The 20467-nt window shown below is 42.4% G+C and overlaps 1 pseudogene; it reads right to left on the reverse strand.

Moving 5' to 3' along the window:
• Positions 1-11618: 11618 nt before the first annotated feature.
• LOC116894227 lies at positions 11619-12245 on the reverse strand (annotated as a pseudogene).
• Positions 12246-20467: the final 8222 nt, after the last annotated feature.

The following is a 20467-nucleotide window of genomic DNA, read 5'->3' on the forward strand; positions in this document are numbered from 1 at the left end:
TGAGGGTGGGAGCTGGCTCCTTTCATCACAATGGAACTGGCAGAGAGGAATTGCTTGCCTACTTCCTGGGCTCAGTTGGCTGGACTCCTAGCCCCATGGCTGGCCCTGGGCTGAGAAAGAGAAGGGCAGCTATAGATCACTGCTTATGTGAAGTAAGCAACACTTTCTTCCGCAGAGAAATGGTTTCTTTATTCACCTTCACCTCAAACCAGATCTCCAGACCAGCTGGCTTTCTGCCCATCCAGGCCCTTTCTCTTCTCTCTCAGGGAGCAGGGGGCAGAGCTCGAAATCTCTCTCTCTCTCTCTCTCTCTCTCTCTCTCTCTCTTCTGGTGTGTGGTCTCTGTCTCAGTTCTGTCTGGCAGACAGTATGGAAGACACAGGTCAGTGGGGTCATCAGAATGCTAAGGGGAAATCTGATTGATGAGCAACTGTCAGAAGGAATGAATGGGAGTCTTAATTAATGACTTCTGCCCTGTTTCAAAGGACGTTTCCCTTACACCCAGCTCCCTTACACCCTGCTTTCTTTTCTTTGGGGGGAAAAAAGAGAAAGAAAAAATTGGGGTGGGGTATGGAACTGAGGAGAAAAAGCAGGAAAAACACTCCTATAATCCAAAGTTTTCTAAATGACAGAAAGGAGACTTCAAAGACAGACATTCTGGTTGGTTTTTATGTGTGAGACCGTTCAGTGACTCCCCCCTCTCTTTGTCTCCATGGACAGCTAGGCTCCATTCCAAAGCTAAAAAATAAAAGGCCACATTGTTCTGATGGGAGCTCGCCTTTACAAGAAGTTTCCTCCTCTGCCCTGGGGCATATTAACTGCCGGAGGCCCTGGATTCTCTTGGGGGTGGGAGCATTTCTTCCAGAGCTAGCCACATATCCTTGCTTCCCATCCTTCCCTACACACTTCTGCTGAAAAACGTGTATAAGAACCCAGAGTCTGCCACATAACCTGGCTGAGCCGGTGGTAATCAGGTGCATCTCACAAGGGAAGCAGTGTGGGCAGGAATGGCTGGTGTCCAACACAGAGGACCACATTAAGCAACTTAAAGTGTTAGCTCATCGTTGAACATGTGCTATCCGACTGGTACTGGAACTGGGTGATCCTACAAAATATAAAAGGACTCTGATTACCATTTAACAAGCCTCTTTGACTCTGCCCTTTCGTGCTTTTTAAAAGTGTGTGTGTGAGTGTGTGTGTGAGAGAGAGAGAGACAGAGACAGAGAGAGAGACAGACAGAGACAGAGACAGAGAGATAGAGAGAATATATGTCACAAGACCCCCTGGAATTGGAATTACATATGGTTATAAGCTACTTGACTTGGGTTGCATGCTGGGAACCAATCCTAGGTCCTCTGGAAGAACAATAAGTGCCCTTAACTGCTGAACCATCTCTCCAGCTATCTCCCTTTGCTAACTGAATCTTCCCTGGAAGCCATAATGCTTGCTTCTAGGGCTTGCCAAGGAGTTGGTGAAATGTGTTAACATGGGCAGCATTCTTGTGCAATATCTAGCATGTAAAAGGGCCCTGGAGGCCCTCCCTCCCTAGTAAAGAACATAGATATATAATTCCACTGTAATGTCACAAAGGCAATAAGAAGCCTTGCAAAGTACAGAGGACAAAATAAAGGTGTAAAGACAAGTACACAAAGTGCAATGCATAGGGAACATGGGCAGTCTGGTGATCAAATCCAAATTCGAACCTAATGCTCTAAGTGAAAATATTCTCACTGTAACTCAGTCCCATCCCTAAAATTATTTAATATATATATATATACATCCTCAAGATACCTCATTATGTACATGTAATTTTCTCCAAATCGCAAACTTATGAGATCCTAAATGCCTCTTATGTGAGCACAGAATGAGGAGAGTCAGTGACAGAGAAACAGTAAGTAGTAGGATGACAAAAGCAAATGACCTTGGCAAGAGATTGAAGTGGGGGTGGGGGGTGAACTTGGTGGTAGGAAACTGGCAGTGTTCCAAGTTAATCTCACAGAAAATAAGATTTCTCCACTCATAACAACACTAAAACGTCAAGCAGACTGGATCCAGAAATAAATATCTGTTGGGTAATTTAGAGGCCTCTAAACAAGGAAAAACTAATGGGAAGCTTTTGGGCTGCCTTGGCCTACTGGCCTCAAGATAGAAAGGATGCCATCACTGAATTCTATGAACTTTATGAACTGCTGCTGCTGCCCTCGCTGGAAATGCCCCTGGCAGTCTCCTGAAGCAAGTGAGAACATTAGCCTTTAATTCAAGGGAGAGAGACATTGATGAGTGAGTTACCTTTAAATCAATCAATATAGATCTATTCATTGACATAACTGACTTAACAGATAGTGTTCGACTTAAAATCTGGAGGCTGAGATTGCTGAATTTTACAAAAGTGCCTGTAAAAATAATGCAAATTCTTTTTCATTACAAATCAAGTCTAAATACAGTTAAATTAAGTTTTGTAAAAGATGTCTTTCACTTTTATTGTGTGTATGTCTCTATGTGTTCTTGTCTATATGTCTCTCTCTCTCTCTCTCTCTGTGTGTGTGTGTGTGTGTGTGTGTGTGTGTGTACCTACAGAAGCAGGAAGAACAGAAGTGGGAAATAGTACTCTGGAAGAGCACCAAGTTCTTTTAACTGCTAAACCATCTTGCCAGTTACTAAAACTAAGTTGTATAAGTGATTTTTATCAGATGTTATTTTTTTTCCTCTAGAAAACATAGTAAACCATTTTAGAGACAGGAAAGATTAGAATGGAAAGGAAGTCTGTCTCTCCATTTTCCATAAGTCTTGACTTTCAGTTTCTTGAGTATTTCTTTTTTATTTTTAAAACTTTTATTACCAAGGGCTGTGTGTGTGTGTGTGTGTGTATGTGTGTGTGTTTAGTGCACATGCACTCACTCAAATGTATGAAGTCAAAAGTCAGCTCTGAGGAGTCAGTTTTTTCTAGTGCCTTGTTGAGACAGTGTCTCTCATTATTTCTGCTCTGGTACTCAAGTTAGCTGACCTGGAAGCTCCAGTAGACTCCCATCTCTCTCCATCTCTCTGCGGAAGTGTCACACCACCACACCCAGCTGCTTTATCTGGTCTCAGGGATCAAACTCAAGGTGTGTGTGTGTGTGTGTGTGTGTGTGTGTGTGTGTGTGTGTGTGTGTGTGTATACCATGGCTAGTATATGGAGGACAGCTTGCTAGAATCATTTTTCTCCTTCCCTCACGTAAATTCTGGACCTCAAAGTCAGGTTATCATCTGGTCTTCCTAAAACGGAGACTTTAAAAACATGCTTACGTTCTTGGTACTGTACCTAGCTATGATACATAAATGAATTATCTTTGTTCCCATAATATTTGGGATACAGCCTGGCTATAGAAGCCAAGGGTTGACTAACCACTATGAATGTAACTTTTTAGCATTGTATTCTCTCTACATTGTTGCATTTTTCTCCATGTATTTTGAAGCACTAGAATAAGGAAAGCATAAACAAATATTCGATGCAGTAAAGAAACCAATTAAGATATAATGAGACTACTAAAATAAGACAGATGCCTCTTTGGTTATTTTTCCTGGTGTGACAAAAAAACAGATAAGAATGACTTAAAGAAGGAAGTATTCATCTTAGCTTGTAGTTTCAGTGATGTAAGAACATAGACTCAGCTACATTGTATCTTTGTTTCTGAGCTAGGAGTGAGATAGACTATAAGACATAAAAACATGTGGCAGAATAAGCTCGTCACTTCATGATGAAGGGGAAGCAAGGAGGACAGAAAGGGATTGGGATCAAGACACAGCACACACATACATACACACACATATGAAAAGAACAAATGCTTTTAACTTTGATGAAGTCTGATTTATTATTTTCTGTTATGAGTATTGCCTTTTGGCTCCTATTTTTCTTGCCTATCTTTAGGTCAGAAAGATTATCTTCTATGCTTTCTTCATTGTTATACTGTTCACAAGAGCCAGGAAACAGAATCATTCTAGTTGACTGTCATCTAACGAATGCACAGTGGAACTTTATTAACTGTAAAGAAAAAATAAAATTGTTGATAAATAGATGGAACTGAACACACACACACACACACACACACACACACACACACACACACACACACCATGCAAGGTTACCCAACCATACAAAGATAAATATTGCATTTTCTCTCATATGCCTATTGTATCTGTGGATTATTATTGTTTTTAACCTGGAATGCTAAAAGACTAAGATGGAAAGGGGCCATTAGAGGGAAAGGACAAGGAAATACCTTAAGGCACAGGGGACAGTAAAATACGCAGGTTATAGGAAAGGGGAACATTGGAGGGGGAAAGGGGTAAGTGAGGAGGAGGAGAGTATAAAGACAAAGAAAGTAGGAGGAAAGATAGGCAGCATTGGGGATATATGAAAAAAGGGAAACCTATCTTACAAGCCTAATGAGTGTATTTTTATTAAGTTCTAAAACGGTGGTACCTAAACAGAGAGATAATGCTTCTACCAGAAGCCATCGGCTACTGAACAAAAATCTGGATGTGAGACACTTCCTACAGACTGTCAGTGGAGGAGAACACAGAGGCTCACAAACCAATACACGTGATCGCCAGTGCTCTTCGTTAGCTGCCATAACTTTACCATCAGAAGCTTGTCTTATTTAGGGGTCTCTATTGCTATTTAAAAACAGCATGGCCAAAACAAGCTTAGAAATGAAAGAATTTATTTCAGCATACAGTTCTGCATCATTGAAGGAAGTCAGAACAGGAACCTTGGAGGCAGGAACTGAAGCAGAGACCATGAAGGAGTGCTGGATATAGGCTTGCTTCTCGTGGCTTGCTCAGCCTGCTGTCTTTAACCATTAATCAAGAAAATGCCCACGGGCTTACCCAAAAACCAGTCTGGTAGAGACATTTTCACTTCCCTAAATGACTCCAGCTTGGGTCAAGTTGACCAAAACTAACCAGGATGAGCCTGTTTCTGAAGAAGCCACACACTTTGGCCACGGGTGTTGAAAAGGCAAGCTGATACTGAATTGTAAACTTCCTCTTACTGGCTAGCTTTCATAGTACCAACAGATACCATACAGACTTCAGGGAGAGAAAGGTTATCAATAGTTGGTCTCAGCTGGGAAGCCTGAACTCTACAATAGTGACCGGCCTGGCAAGATATGCCCATGGCTGCAACAGTGGCCTGAGTATTAAGAGAATAAAGCAAACCTCCTTCCAATTAGATTTGAGGACTGTTCCCTAAGAGGGAACACATACAAGGTACCATAAACCCTGTTAAAAGATGGTGCCTGGAGAGATCGTATGTACTAATGGGGAACCCACCTCTCTAGTGTTGTTAAATGGTCAGGTGGTCAAGCTACCTTATAAATACTCACATTGATTTTCACAAATTATTGCTGTTCTTAGCCTTTGTCAGTGAAGATTCTTGTTGCAGTGAGCAGTAGTTAACACAGACTGGTAGCTCGTCAAACTGATAAAAGCAGCAGACAGTGGGCTTTTTTAAATGGACCAGTCATCCACATCACCACTCCAAGAGAGAAGGAAGAGCATGGAATACATGAAAATGCATGTAGACTTTCACAGCAAAATCCACTGGTGCCATATTTGCACCAGGCTGGGTCTGCCAACATTTCATCATGGAATGGGGAGGGTTTATAAACACCACCCTCCCTGATGAACTATGAAAAATGAATGGTAGCCACGGCAGTGACTGTCACTTTCTTCAGTCTTAGACCCTCTGATAAGATGCCCGTGCCCCAGTAGATGACCCCCCACCCATGCTCGTGCAAACATCCCTAACTAAACTCAGTGTGTTACACACACACATATAAAGAGCATGAGAGGAGGAAGGTTTGTTGTAAAGAAGGAAGGCTTGTCTCCTGGGCTGGGCAAGGGATGGGGAAAGAAATATAAAAATTGAAAATATCAAAAATTCATTACATACATGTGTGAAACCGTCAAAGAATAAAATTATTTTAAAGGAGGGGAAAGTGATGGTGCACATAATCAAAATACATTGTATGTGTGTATGAAACCTTAAAGAATTTAAATTAAAATAAAAATAAAATTAAAATTACATTTCTAAAAAGATTTTTAAAAGGGGGTAAAAATAGGGGTATGAAATAATATACCCCATCATCCCCATTTCAATGAGCTGCTGAAACACTCTTGTGTCCTAAGGTCATGCTCTTAAATGATTTAAGCTCTAAGGGAAACACCCCCACTATCCCTGGCCCCACTTGTGGGCAATGAAGTCCGGTTCCCACGCCATGTCAAAGACAAGTGGATATTAATTTGACTTATTCTGAGGAGACCTCAAAATACCTTTCCTTTTGGCTCAAGGGAGAACAGAGCAAACGTTTTTGACAGAAACTGGTGAATCTCCAGGGCTTGGATATCAATTTCATGTGTCCAATCTATTGACCATCCTTGAGAGATTCTCCCTCAGGCTCATGCAATGGCTGGGCCAACAACAGAAGAGTGAGGCTGGTCTGTTTTCTTAGTGAGGTCTAGCCCAGAGGGCCCAGCACATTGTCTCATCCTCCTGGAGATCTGGTCTGCTCCCACCAACACACGCTGCTTGCTACCAGTATTAATAACGCTAGCAGCGGGAGGCTTCACACCAGAATGGGGGCTGCCTGGGTAATTATCCAGTGGCCTAGGATCAGCCAGTAAATTACTCTGTGACTAGGGAATTCAGCAGGTCACCAGCGTCACTCTGACACTCTCACTTTATTGCTCTCCCCTCCTGCTGCACTGATATTCATTTGTCTGGTTTGCATTCAGGTCATTGCTCCAGTGACTTTTTTTTTTTTGGTGACTTTTTTTTTAATGTCTAAGGGGTGAGCAGTAGCCCCTTTGAGGAGTCTGCTAGCCAGGCCAGTTGGGATGGCTTTAGAAAGAAGAGAAACATTTATTTTATGATACCATTCCTTGCCCCCAGGCATGCTATCACTTGTTTTCTGATGCACTCATAACCACATTTTAATTATTTTTCTCACACAGCCGTGACTCCTTTCTAACATGCCAGGTCATGTAACCTGGAATAGTGTGGAAGGGAAAGACAGAAAATTCTGTGCACTCCCATCTCACCCAGTTCGCTCCAGCTGTTCCAGAATGAGAATTGGGTATGCAGATTAGTTCTCCAATTTCGGTGATCTCTCTGAGTCATGTGCCCGAGTTATTCCCTTTATCGGACTCACTCTTTCCCACACGCCTTCTCTTGCTTCAGATCTTCCCATGGACAGCACACCTCCCCGACACCTCTATGAACCCATGCAGAACACAGCCATGCTCTTGTCCCTCCTGTTCCACCACAGAATCCATTTCACAATACCCAGCCAACCAACTGTCTCTTCTCTTTCCTGTCCTGCCCTTCAAGTTGTCAGCCTGACAGAAACAAGAACCGGCCACATCCTTACCAGGATCCACTCAGAGTAGCCAATGGAAACAAAGAAATAGATGAGGAAAGATAACTCCAAGTTCTACCTCCTAGGCAAGCTTGATGTCTACTTTTCCCTCAGCTGTTACACAGAATACCCAGCACCGCTGAAGACACTTGCTGTGCTTGAACTTCCCAGAGCCTGAAGAAAGAACTCTATTCCCATTCCCCCGAACTGCCCATTGCATCTCTCCCTCCTCTCAACTCACCAACTTCTATAAATGCATCTCAAGACGATCCTGTGAATCTCATTAAATATGGTGCCAACTCTGTCTTCATACCCTTGAAAGGAGCTCATCAAGGTTTCAGATTCTGTAATGTGGAGCAATCTCTAGGGTTCTGTACCACTAAGGTGGCAACAGTTACCACTCTGCTGTTAATGCCTTTCTGAAAAATGGGCTATAAATGTGATAATTAATGCAGATAATTTTCCACAAATAGATCAGTCTATCTAGCCCCTGATAACTATCCACCCACCCAATTTCACTATGAGTGCCGTGTGCTCTGAGTTCCTCCCGGCACAAATGCTGCTGCAGAGGTGGCTTTACCTATGCTGTTCCCTCAGCTTGGAATGTCCTTTCTTCTGCAGGAACATGCTGTACTTCTCCGTATAGTTTGTAACGCATCTTTAATCGCCATCTCTAAGGAGTCTTTATTAACTTAGAATATACCATGAGGAAGAGTTCAGACTGCAGTATCAAACAATCCTACCATTTGACCTACCATTTCCTGGCTATGGCACTGTGGGAAAATTATTTACTTATCTAACTGGGCTCCAATCTCCTCATCTGTGAAATGGAAACCTGAGAGGAAACATGAGAGTTTCTCTCTGCTGTGACTATGGAGAGTGAAACAGGGAACGTATTGTTGAAATAATAAGCACTACACAAAAGCTTTTATCTTATTATTGATGATCCAAATTGTAACTAATCACTGATACCATTTACTTTAAAAGATGTATTTTATAGTTCTGCCTCCCTACAAGACTGTGACCTTCTTAAAGCTAGAGGTTTATTCTTATCCGTATTCCAAAACTATGCCCAGATCATGAAGAATCAACAAATGCTTTCTTTGGTGAGTTAAATCATACATCTAAGAAAACGAATATTTTTAAAAGGACAACAATTTTAAAGAAAAGGATGTCAAGGAATCTTCAACATGAAAACCTACAGATTCCTGCAGACACTTCCATGCTTGTATTTCCAGCTTTACTTTTGATCCTTGAAATTAATTTATGTAGCAGGTGTCACTATCTCTAATTTAAACACCAGAGAATATTAACTTCTACATAGTCCCAAAGCAGTTTTCCAGATGGACCTTCCCATTGCTTTTCTCCCTGGTTACGCTTCATATGCCCACTGACCCGCCCTAACAGGGAGTAGTGGCTAAGCCTATCTTACAACTCAGCTGTCACTCGGTACTGGGAACAGTGATCATCTTCACAATGCCATTCCACACGGTGTCGACTGTACTTGCCTCTAAGAATGCCAGGGAGAAAGCGCACAGTGCCCCATGTGCTGTGCAGAAGAAACGTGCATTTCTGATGATGCTTTGGGCATCTCCGGGCTTCTCCTGTGTTTCTGTGCAGCTGAGAAGGTGAAGCGTGAGGCTATCAAAAGCTGCAAACAGTCCCTACCTCTGGAGACAGGCATTTACCAGAAGAAAGAAGGACCAATAGCTTCCCAGAGCATTGTTCAGCCACATTAGAGAGAGGATTAAGCAGATACATTCAGCTATTCTAACAGATTTTCTTTAAGCCTTGAATACGCCTCTCACACTCTCTCAGATAATCACATTAGTTTTGTCATTAAAAGATTCCTTTTATAGAAAGTACCTAAACCGCTCACACCACCCAGAGAGGGTGCATACATTATCAAGCTCTAAGACAAACAAAAGGGATTTTTTTTTTTTGGTCCCACATCTGTTTTTCCTTATTCTTCACATTTTGGGGGAAATCAAGGTGGAAATTATTTTTGTAAACGGCCAGTGGCTAGAAAGTAAATCTTACCTCCTCACCCTGACAGTCTCCCTGCAAGGAGAACAGGGAACACCAAATGCCTTTAGGGTAGAGGCCAGCAAGGAAAAAAAACAAAAAACAAAAACAGAAGATAAGATGACAGGATAGGAGGTGGATAGAAATTGGTGTACTTACCTCCCTGCCCCAGGAAATTCCATTTGGAAATAAGGAAGCATAACAAAGTGTCTAGATGAGAACCAACAGCAACCTCTTACTACATCTGTGACATCTGTAGACAGAAGGGAGTCCCTTCACTCCCACTGGTCTCAGTATTCTCTTTCCTCCTGCCAGAGTTGTGAGGACCTTCATGACAAAATGGCCGAAAAGACAGGAAAAAGAGTTCAAAGAACAGCAAAGAATGATCCATGCGGTTAAGCACAGATCTCTTTTGTTCAGCCCCATAATAACAACAGTAAGGCTTATATCTGGATTTGTTTTTCACAGCAATGTGACTGGTGCCTAACAGAATAAACATTTAATCATTTGTCTAAATATATATGCTTTAACTGTCTTCCTATTACCCACTACCCCTCGTCAGTAACCCTCAGCAAACTCCCATCCCTCAAGTCCAAGTATAAATGTTATTCTCAGACTCTCTGGATAAATTCGTGACTGTCATGGTCTTGCTTTCCAACTTTCAAATGCAATAATAATTCTGATCCCAATGTTTTTAATTACTTGCCATTCAATGACCTCTTCCCATTGCCTTTGAAGTCCCTGAGAATATTGGACTTTATCCTTATTTCTTCATTTTATTATTGCTTATTCACTATTAGATGTATGTTTTTACCGATTAATCACAAGGGAAGAAACAACCCAAACACTTGATGTAAGTTGGCTGAACCGAGGAAACTGTTAATTAAGCTTCAATGCAAAAGGCATTAAACCATAGAGTAGGTATTACACCAAGCCCTAAGCACTGATTAGCTGTTTAGAGTACTGTGTAAGAACGATTTGAATTAAGTGTCAGATTCTTACCTCCTAGCCGAGTAAAGCAAGGAGGTCTCTTAAATTATGATGGAGACAATTTAGATTAAAGTCCCTTAACATCAATGTAATTGTTGTCTAAAGTCAGATAACTCTTCAACTTACTTCAAATGTGACAACCAAAACTGACTCAAGCATTACCCAAAGGATATGCTGGGTTGGGAGTAAGGTGCTGCCCCAATTGATTTACATCTAAGAGCAGATGGCTGGAGAGATGGCTCAGTGATTAAGAGACCCTGCTGTTCTTGCAGAGGACCTAGATTTAGTTCCCACTACCAACATGGCAGCTCACAATGTCTGTCACTCCAGTTCCAGAATTCTGACACCCTCTTCTGGCCTCCTAAGGCTGTGCAAACATACGGTGCCCTTATATACAAGTATGTAAAACATTCATGCACATCAAATAAAAATAAATAACATTTTTTATTAACTTGGGAAGGAGAGGGTTTATTTCAGCTTACAATTCAATATCACAGTTCATCACTGAGAGAAATCAGGGCAGAAGCTAATGCAGAGGTCACAGAGGAGTGCTATTTACTGACTTGCTCCCCTTGGCTTGCTCAGTCTTTCCTACTGAACCCTGGATCACCTGCCCAAGGGTGACACCACCCACAATGAGCCCTCCCACATTGATCATTAATTTAAAAAAATGTATTACAGGTTTGCCCAGCAGCCAATCTGATGGAGGGATTTTCTCAATTTAGAGTCCCTCTTTCCAAATGAATCTAGCTTGCATCAAGTTGACATAAAACTAGCCAGGGCAGACAGTAATTCATTTTTTTAAGAAAAATCAATTTATAGGAAATAAATTCTGGTTTTAATGACCCTTTAAATATTTTTTTCAAAATATGAATGACTTTCTCTATAGGTCCATATAATTCTAGCTGGAAAAAGTTTAATGAACAGAGCATATGGACAAAGACCTGTTCTTGTGTTTTCTTTCTTCGCTATAATTGAACCCAGGAACTTGCACATGGGAGGCAAGTGCTTTACCAGTGGCCCATCAACAGCCCTTAGAGCTGGCCTTAAAAAAAACAAACTATGCAAAGTACTAAAAAGCCCTTTCAGATTTCACAAATGAGAACTTTAAAAATACATCCTGAAAACAATAAGTTTCCCCCCAGTGGCAGCCAGCAAACTAGACGACAGCTCAGCATTTCACAGATGCAGTAAACCGTGAGTGGCTGAATGTCTGCAGACATTCAAACTCTTACAGACAGTGGTGGTCTAATTGATGGCATTGGGAATAAGTTAGTTACTCCACACACGGCTGAGGTGAAGAGCCTGGTGTACACATCATCTAATGACTGCCTGTGCAGCAGCATGAAGCTCTTCAGTCAGGGTTCTTGGCACTGTGTCCTTCCTCAGGTGGTCATCATCTGGTCTTCTGCTGGGCTTGCAGCTGAGATGCTTGTTTGCAGGGCGCTGTGTTGATTCTGTCAGAAGCACATTCTGGACTCCATCTGGAGGACCACGCCAGAAATGGGATTGAGTTCTCCTTTGATTCTTCAAAGGCATTTAGTTCACAGATGAGAAATTGCCTGTCCAATGGAACTACAGGTTGACCAGATTCTGCTATGAGGACAGAGGCTGTGTATTTATATTTGTTGAATTCCAAATAATCCCTAATTAATCCACTAATTAGAAAGTTCTCATGAGACAATGATGGTCGGGGTTCACGATCATTATCCAGGGCAGTGAAAACTTCAGCACGGATTCTTGCTTTTAAATGTCTTAACACTCCCCTTTTTTCCAAGGTGTCCTTTAAAACAGCTTTCAGTTCAGTAACAGTCGCCATTTTTCAACAGCCGCTGGTGCCACTCCTCTCCAGTGCGTATGCCAACACCTTTTTTTTCTAAGAGCAGCCTCTTACAGGGTGGAGTTTTGTGGCATCAGTAAGGGAGACAAGGACCGTCTAGCCTAGGGACTATCTCTAACTAAAGGCAGCAATTTAGAATGGTTATGCTTCATAATTAGAGGAGAAAGAAAGGCTTTGCATGATAAACACAAACTAAAAGAATTCGTGAGCACTAAGAAGATTCTACAAAAGATACTCGAAGGACCCAAAAGAAAGACAAATATGATTTCAAAAGAGAAATTTTGATTAAATTTACTGATGCACCTCAGGGTCTTAGGAACCAATCTGGAGATGAATAGCCATGTATACCTTGTTAAGGATGTTAGTTATTCAAAACACACACACACACACACACACACACACACACAGAGAGAGAGAGAGAGAGAGAGAGAGAGAGAGAGTTTGTTTTCCACCTCAACTTGGTTAGCTTCTCGTGCTCAATATTAAAATACATAGGAAGCAACTCCCTTGGTCTCTGGTCATGTTCTATATTAAGTTTTCTTTGGTGGTCATGGTGGTACATGCCTAGTAATCCAGCATTTCGGGATGCTGAATCACAAGAATCTTGAGTGTGAGGCCAGCCAGAGTTTCATGGTGAAACATTATCTCAGATCGATAAAATGACCAGTTTTTGACAAAGAGTGCCAAGCTGCTGGAATCGGAAAAGAAAGTGCCAGGGACCATGGAGGGAAGATCCAGCTGCAAGTCCAGGTTCCCAGGTCCTGAAAATGTAGTAATTCCCTCTGTGTATCCATAATGATCAAAGCAAAGGTCGTGTGAGCACATTAGAGCTGGGAAATGTGCCCATCTATAAAATTTTTGCTTCTCTCAATCTGAAGTTGATTAATTCAATGGATTTTATGGAGACCTGGTTACCTATTCCCATGTTGAATGTTGGTGACAAGGAAGTAATAGGACATGATGCTTACCCTTTGAGAATTGGCTTTTCTTAAAAAGCAACTGACAACACTGAGAAAAATATGACAATGTATTCGTTGGTCCGAGTTCTGCCCTACTCCAGGGCACAGCCACTCAAGAGACAAAATTCTGGAAGCTTGAATGCATACATCCCATACTGGTGCTGGGCCGGTGACGGGCTTCCGGGAAGCACCGAGGTATTGCTCAGGGTATGGAAAAGCTCAGTCTGAGATGTGGGAAAGCCAGAGCTGGCTCGGGGATCCTGGGGCCTTCGATGAGCCCAGGATCGGGTTCTCAGACTCTTAAACATCCATGTGCCTCTGGGAGTCGTGGAAGAGCTGCGAGTGGCTGGAGCCAGCAACTAGCCTGGGACCAGGGGGAGAGGGAGCTTCCGCTTAGCTCATCAGTGATTGTCCTTAGCTTGGCAGTGGTTGTCTGGGAGTGTAGATGGGCCTTCTATGGGAGATTGGCTGCAGCTCTGCAGGCAAAGGCCTTTTCCATGTTCCTCATGGCGGTGGTAGATGAAAGAGACGGTGCATGTTTATCTATACCATTTATTGGATGTTCATCATGGAAAATGGATGCATACCATACTGTACCAACTTCTCAGGATGGACCTGAGATTAAATACCTTTTGCAGGGAGGAATGTCTGGGAAGGGAAGCTTATTGGCTAAGCCTTCAGGACCCCTATGAACCTCATTAGCATAAAGAACTCTGTTCTGGGCCTAAGTGACCACAGGTCGAGTTTCCTTATGTGGGGAGTGTTCCAGATCAGGAATCTGGCAGGGAGTGGGGAATCACCTAAGTCTCAGCTGTGTACCCACCTAGTTTCCAGGTCTCAACCCTCTCTACCCACCAAGCTTCCTGGCATGGTTTTACCATCCCACAATGTATGGTCTGAATACTAAATTAGAAGAAGTCATGTACCATTCATTGAAGGTGCTACAGATGAAATCAGGCAACACCCGCAATGAGAGAGCTTCCATTCTTGCTGACAGACTAGTTAATCTGGTTCTGTTATCCAGATTAGGGATGAATCGCCATAAAGAAACAGACAATGACTTCACTAGAAGAGTAGCCAAACTGATGTGAACTTTAAAAGAACAGATGCTGTATGGTATACACATGTGTGGTTACACATATGACAAAGTGTGGTTATATATGCTAGTGTGTTTGGAAGCAGGAGGCCAACATCAAGAATCTTCCTAACTAGCTATCACATTTAGGCTTTAATACAGTCACTCACTGAACCTGGATCTCTGTGGTGCAGCTAGGCTTGCATAGCCAGTGATATCCACGTGTCCAATATCTCTAACAATGAGGTGATAGATGTCTGTCACCAGCCTCTTACATGGTGCTGGGAATTCAACTTGGGTCCTCACGTTTGCATGGCGAGCACTTTACCTAACGAGCCATCTCTGCAGTCCCACCTTTGAGATCTTCTTAGGACTTCTGATAACTTTAACATTAAACTGTGGTGATTGAGATCTGTGCTTTCTCAACCATGGAGGGCTGCAGATAATTTTATGTGTTGCACAAGTTTCCAAATAAAATTGAATTCCATGGTGTCAAAAAAAATAAATAAATAAAGCTGCTATGAAAAAAAAAAAAAGAACAGATGCCAGTACAATACAAAGATGACTGTGGCTAGCTGCATATACAGAGGAGCTAAGGGTGTTGGAGAGACCCATGGAAGCTCAGAAGGGTGATACAGTGGTAGAAAAGCTCTAGAACAACTATGGAAAAGAGGCAAGTCTTGTCTTGTGGGGGCAGAACAAAATCACCTGCTACAGAGACTGACTAATCTATACCCAGACTGCAAGCACAAAGGTCATGCTAATGAGCCCTGGACCTACAGGGAGCAGTTTCCTAGAGCTCCTACAGAAACAGGTCAATACTAAATGCCGCAGACCACCCAGAGGAGTGTGTCAGCAGAGGGACCAAGGCTTGGATTTCAGGTAGAGAATGGATTCGGCGTGACAGACAGACACAAACTTGAGGTGTGTGCTGCTGTGAGAAGCTTTACTTCTTGGCATAGATTAAGCAGTTAGAACAGGTCCATCATAATTGGCAGTCATCCAGCTCTTATTCATCACCCCACCAACGTCCCTTGCAAGGAGGAAAGCAGAATGTACACTCTAGGAAACAATTCTCAGCCGCAAACAATAGTTTGGAAAACTGCAGTTATACTGCCAGACTTGTGGGCACCAGGTATGCATTCAACATTTACCTTTGTTTTAATAAAGTTTAAACTCTATATTTATGGCCCCTCAAAATAGTATGGAAACTTTTGTTACCATAGTTAACTCTTGATAAGTTTATTCAACTTGTTGGAACTTGTCTATGATCTTTCTAAAAGAATCATTACTGTTTTGAATCATGCTAAACAAAACTTTTCCAAAAGGGGGAAAAGTCATGTTCTTAGTAACTGCAATTAACTTCTCTCCTATTTGCTGGGAACTAATGGGTGCAGCCGTTGAATTCATCGCAGCCGTTGAGTTCATCAGGATCATGGTGGTGTGAGACGTTTCCGACTCTGAACTTTCAGTTCCTGAGACATCTAAAGGTACATGACCATCCTCCCACACTGCTATGTTCTTTTTTTTTTTCAAAGATTTATTTATTTATTATATACAAGTACACTGTAGCTGTCTTCAGATACACCAGAAGAGGTCATCAGATCCCTTTACAGATGGTTGTGAGCCACCATGTGGTTGCTGGGAATTGAACTCATGACCTCTGGAAGAGCAGTCGGGTGCTCTTAACCACTGAGCCATCTCTCCAGCCCTGCTATGTTCTTAAAATCAGATATTGTTGACAGGCTTAAAGTTGCTAAGATCACCAAGGCTAAAACACAGAAGGCACCTCCACCGCAAGCATAGACCCCAGTCATCATCTATTTGGAGGGAGACTACCAGGGACCTCCAGGAGGCCAAGCCATTTCAGGCACAGGCCTCTGTTCTGGATAGAAACGAAGCACAAGAGCTTCACGTCACACAGACTCCACTGGAGTGGGTGTGGCATTAAAATAGGGCCAGTCCAGCCCCCAGCATGGAGCTGCTGCAGCTGCTCTGGTGTTGCTTGCCCTGCTGGGAGACAGAAATCACAGGGCAGTAGTACTGCTCATAGCCTACAAGCACAACAGTCACCCAGAAACAAGGACTGGTGTGGACTAGACTGGTGTGTAACATCAAAGGCAGGGAGGTGTTGAACAACCAGAAGCTCTCTCAGAACCTGTCCCAGGTTGCCTAGCTTAGCCACATTACCTTAACTCTGGGCAACAGCAGAATATCTGAGACAAATCTTTACGATGCTTCAGAAACTAGAGAACTTGAATCAGACCAACAACTCATGGAAAGGAATATTTGCATGTAAAACTATTTGAATTAAAACATATACTGTGTGGCATACTGGAGTGTCCAATGATATTAACACAAACAAATATGTGACGGAGATGTGGGAGCGAAAAAGGAATAGAGTGGTAAGTGCATGGTTGAAATGGACCGAAACACAAAGGCAGTGGCTGTTGTTGAGAGAAGGCTTTGGTGGATGGAGGAAGGTATGGTTGCTGAGTAGGGTAGCAGCCTGGAGCTTGGGCAGACTTTGCCCCGAAACACACTGCCCAGCTGTACAATCACTCTGCTTCTGAGCAACAACGGGATGTCCACCAGTCATTTACTGGATTGGACCTACTCAAAAGACCTCTAAGGTCTGTGTTGCCCCGGAGGCCATGTCGGTACCTGCGTCCCACTCTCCTGTCCCAGGCCACGTTGAAGCAGTCCTAGGTTCACGTGGATATCCGGCTTGCCATTGGAAGCCTGAGACCTGTGGGAGACCAAGTAAATGTCTATAATCTGTGCTACTGCAGGAAGCCATATAAATGTCTGTGGCCTGGGTTGCCACAGAAAGCCATGTTGATATAAGTTGCCTATAATGCTGCCTGAGGCCACATTGATGTCCATGGTCCAGGCTTCTGCCAAGAACCATGTTGGGGTCCGTGTTGGCGCTGCTGGAGACAGAGGCCATGTTGATGTAAAATGGGAATTTCTGATTTCATTGGAGTTGTGTCATATGATGTTTTTCTGGAAACTGTCTTATGAGAGGATGTTTTACTGAGGCAGACACATGAAAAGATGTTTTTCTGAGAACAAACACATGGTGTTTTTCTGGAAGCTGCCTCTTGAAAGGGCATGTGATGTTTTGCTGGAGCAGATGCTTGAGAGGACACATGATGTTTGGAAAGAGTTTGAGTGTAACCCAACACATAGTGGATGACTTTCTTGCATTGGTCCCCCCTTGCTTTCTTCACTGATTGCTTGTCATGACTTCATAGAGAGAAATTCACCGAAGAACTTCTGGTGGTATTCTGGCTGCTTCTTGCTGCCTCCAACAACCCCAAAGTGCCAATCAGTGGATCCTCACAGTTTCTTCAGGATCAAGCAGCTACTACTGATTCATGTTTGGTGTTTTGCTAGTGGACTGGACTGCTGACAATGAAGATTTCTAAGAATAGTTCTGACAAAGAACTATTTCTAAACAGATCCACAACCCTCGTTTCTTATTAACCTTTCTTTTCCCCTACCTCTGGTGGGTATTGGGCTAGAAGGGAGGTTGAAATGTTCAAAAAATAATTAAAGTAAATTTTGAAATATCTAAGCCTACAGTGATGTCTGTGACCCATATTACTGTCAAAGGTCATGTGGATGACTGTGGTCTGTGCCACCTCTTGAATCCATGTTGATGTCCATGGACTGGAGATCATATTGGTGTCAGTGGCCCATATTGCCCAGAAGACCATGTTGATGTCTACGGTCTATTACTGTGACTAGAAACCACGCAGAGGTCAGTGGCACATGTTGTCACCAGAAACCATATGGAAGTCCATGATCTGTGCTCCTGATGACTATAAAGAGCAAGGAAACTACTTTGGTGGTGATGTCCATGACAGTTGAGAAAGATGGACATAAAAGGCTTCTCTGACCACTCCTACTACCTCTACCCGCCCTACCCCACACCTCAATAAAAAGTAGTAGCCTAGACAGAAAACCACTGAAGAGAGCCCTTAAAATTGTGATAAGGATGCTAAAGTGTTCTCCACAATTGATAGCTTCTGTCAAAGATGCATATGGGGAAGGACTCAGTTTTCTTTAAGAGGTTGACCACTGGGAGTTTGACCATTCTCCAGTGAATATATGGGCAACACAAATTGGTTGACTGCTATTACTACTATCACTACCACTACCACCACCACCACCACTACCACTACTACTACTACTACTACTACTACTACTACTACTACTACTACTACTACTTCTCCTCTTCTTCCTCCTCTTCTTCCTATTCCTCTTCTTCCTCCTCCTCTTCTTCCTCTTCCTCCTTCTTCTTCTTGAGGACAGGGAAATGAGTATAATCAGGGTGTGCTACATGAAATTCCTAAATAATCAATAAAATATTTTGTTGGGGAAAATGTTGAAATTTTTCAAAAGAACAAGAATATTAAAATCAATACTAGCAACAAAAAAGGGTGAGGCACAGAAATTTGTGGGGGAACTACTGAAGAATAGTACTGGAAAAGAAATTGTAGGTAGAAGAGCAGTATTATTTGAGATGACAAGTTCAGTATGGCTGAAGTACAGGGTATTCTTCATGAAATGAAAAAGAAACAGTAGGAATGGAACTGAATTCTGAGAAGCAGATCCAAATTTAGACAAAAAAAATATACTAGATCTCAAGAGAAGGGTTACATCAGTGCAGTCAAAAAAAAAAAGAGTGCTTGGGAAAATGTTCTAGCTTCACGAAAAGGGTGATATAGCATTAGCTCTGAAGTATGTTCCTCAAACACTTGTTCCTCAAGCCCATACTTTGCTGAATGTCCACTTACCATGGTTTTTCAGCCCTGGCTGAGCTTCTGATCTCTATATTCAATAGCACTTGAAGGCTAACTCCACTTGTTTATCTTGATATTGCATAAAACACAACTTGACAATACTGATCTCATGATCACTCTGTCAAACCCAGTCCAATCTCATGCACCCTCCCAACCCTCCCAAAGATATGGCACCACCACCTAGTCAGTAGCACAAAGCAGAGATCATTACTTTTAATACCTGTCCAATGCCTATGTCATACAGAACCCACCACTAAACTCCATTATCTTAGTTTCTTCTAAGTTGCTGTGACAAAGTACTCTGGCAAAAGCAATGTAAGAGGTTAATGGTTTCTTCTGACTCACAGTTCAGTTTATAATTCATTATAATGGGGAACTTACAGCATCAGGAGCGTGAGGGAGGCAGTCACATCACATCAATAGTCAAATAGAGAGCTACTAAGGAGTATATGCATACTAGTGCTCAGCCCAATTTCCAGTCCACCGAGTCCAGAATTTCATATTGAGAGAATAGCCCCAGTTATTAAGATAGGTCTTCCCACATTAATCCAATAATCCCCCACAAGTATGCCTAGAGGCTCATTTACCCAGAGGCAAGTCTAAATACTGCCAATAACTAGCAGTAACCAGCACATTTATTAACTCACCACATCCAATAATTTTTTGTATTGAACCCCTCTTAATTCATTCATATCTCATTTATATTTGTCACTACTCAAAGATCTCATCCATGAATAATTGCATAGTGGTCTATGTTATTGGTTTGCTTCCCCTACAATTTATACCCAACTCTATAACTAGGTTGATATTTTCTAGTGAAAACTTGTTTCTGTCATTCCTATGTGAAGACTTCTTTGTAGTTTCTCATCCTTTATATCTGTCAGGATCTGTCTGCATGGTCGTTTCCCAGGTTCATATTTCCATCATGATTTAGGTCATGGTCTTCATGGTTGCCAGCAGTACCATTGCAGCAGCAAACTTCTTTCACTCCATTTAATATGTTACACAAGGCATTCTCTCCATCCCCTTTCTGGGTATAGCTCCCATTCTTCATTTAGTTGTCAGCGAAAATACAACATCTCTGAGAAGATGTTGTTATTCTCCTCGCTTTTAATCAGACTCCTAGCTAAATGTCCTGAGCAAACAGCCAGTACTTTTTGCAACTTATATGTGCTACTGTAGGTCCATGGACCATGAGAGGAAGCCTGGTAAGGTCAAGCTAAAAGCTTGAAGCCCCAGAGACCCTGAAGGGATGGTAGGAGCTTCACTTACTCCAGGCATTAGGACCCTGTCATGTAGCTACAGCCCCCCCCAGAGAGATTTGTGCCCACCAGTCATATAAGAGCAAGCCCTTTCACATGTAGATGA

This window comes from Rattus rattus, chromosome 2 (genome assembly GCF_011064425.1).
Source record: "Rattus rattus isolate New Zealand chromosome 2, Rrattus_CSIRO_v1, whole genome shotgun sequence".
NCBI lineage: Eukaryota > Metazoa > Chordata > Mammalia > Rodentia > Muridae > Rattus > Rattus rattus.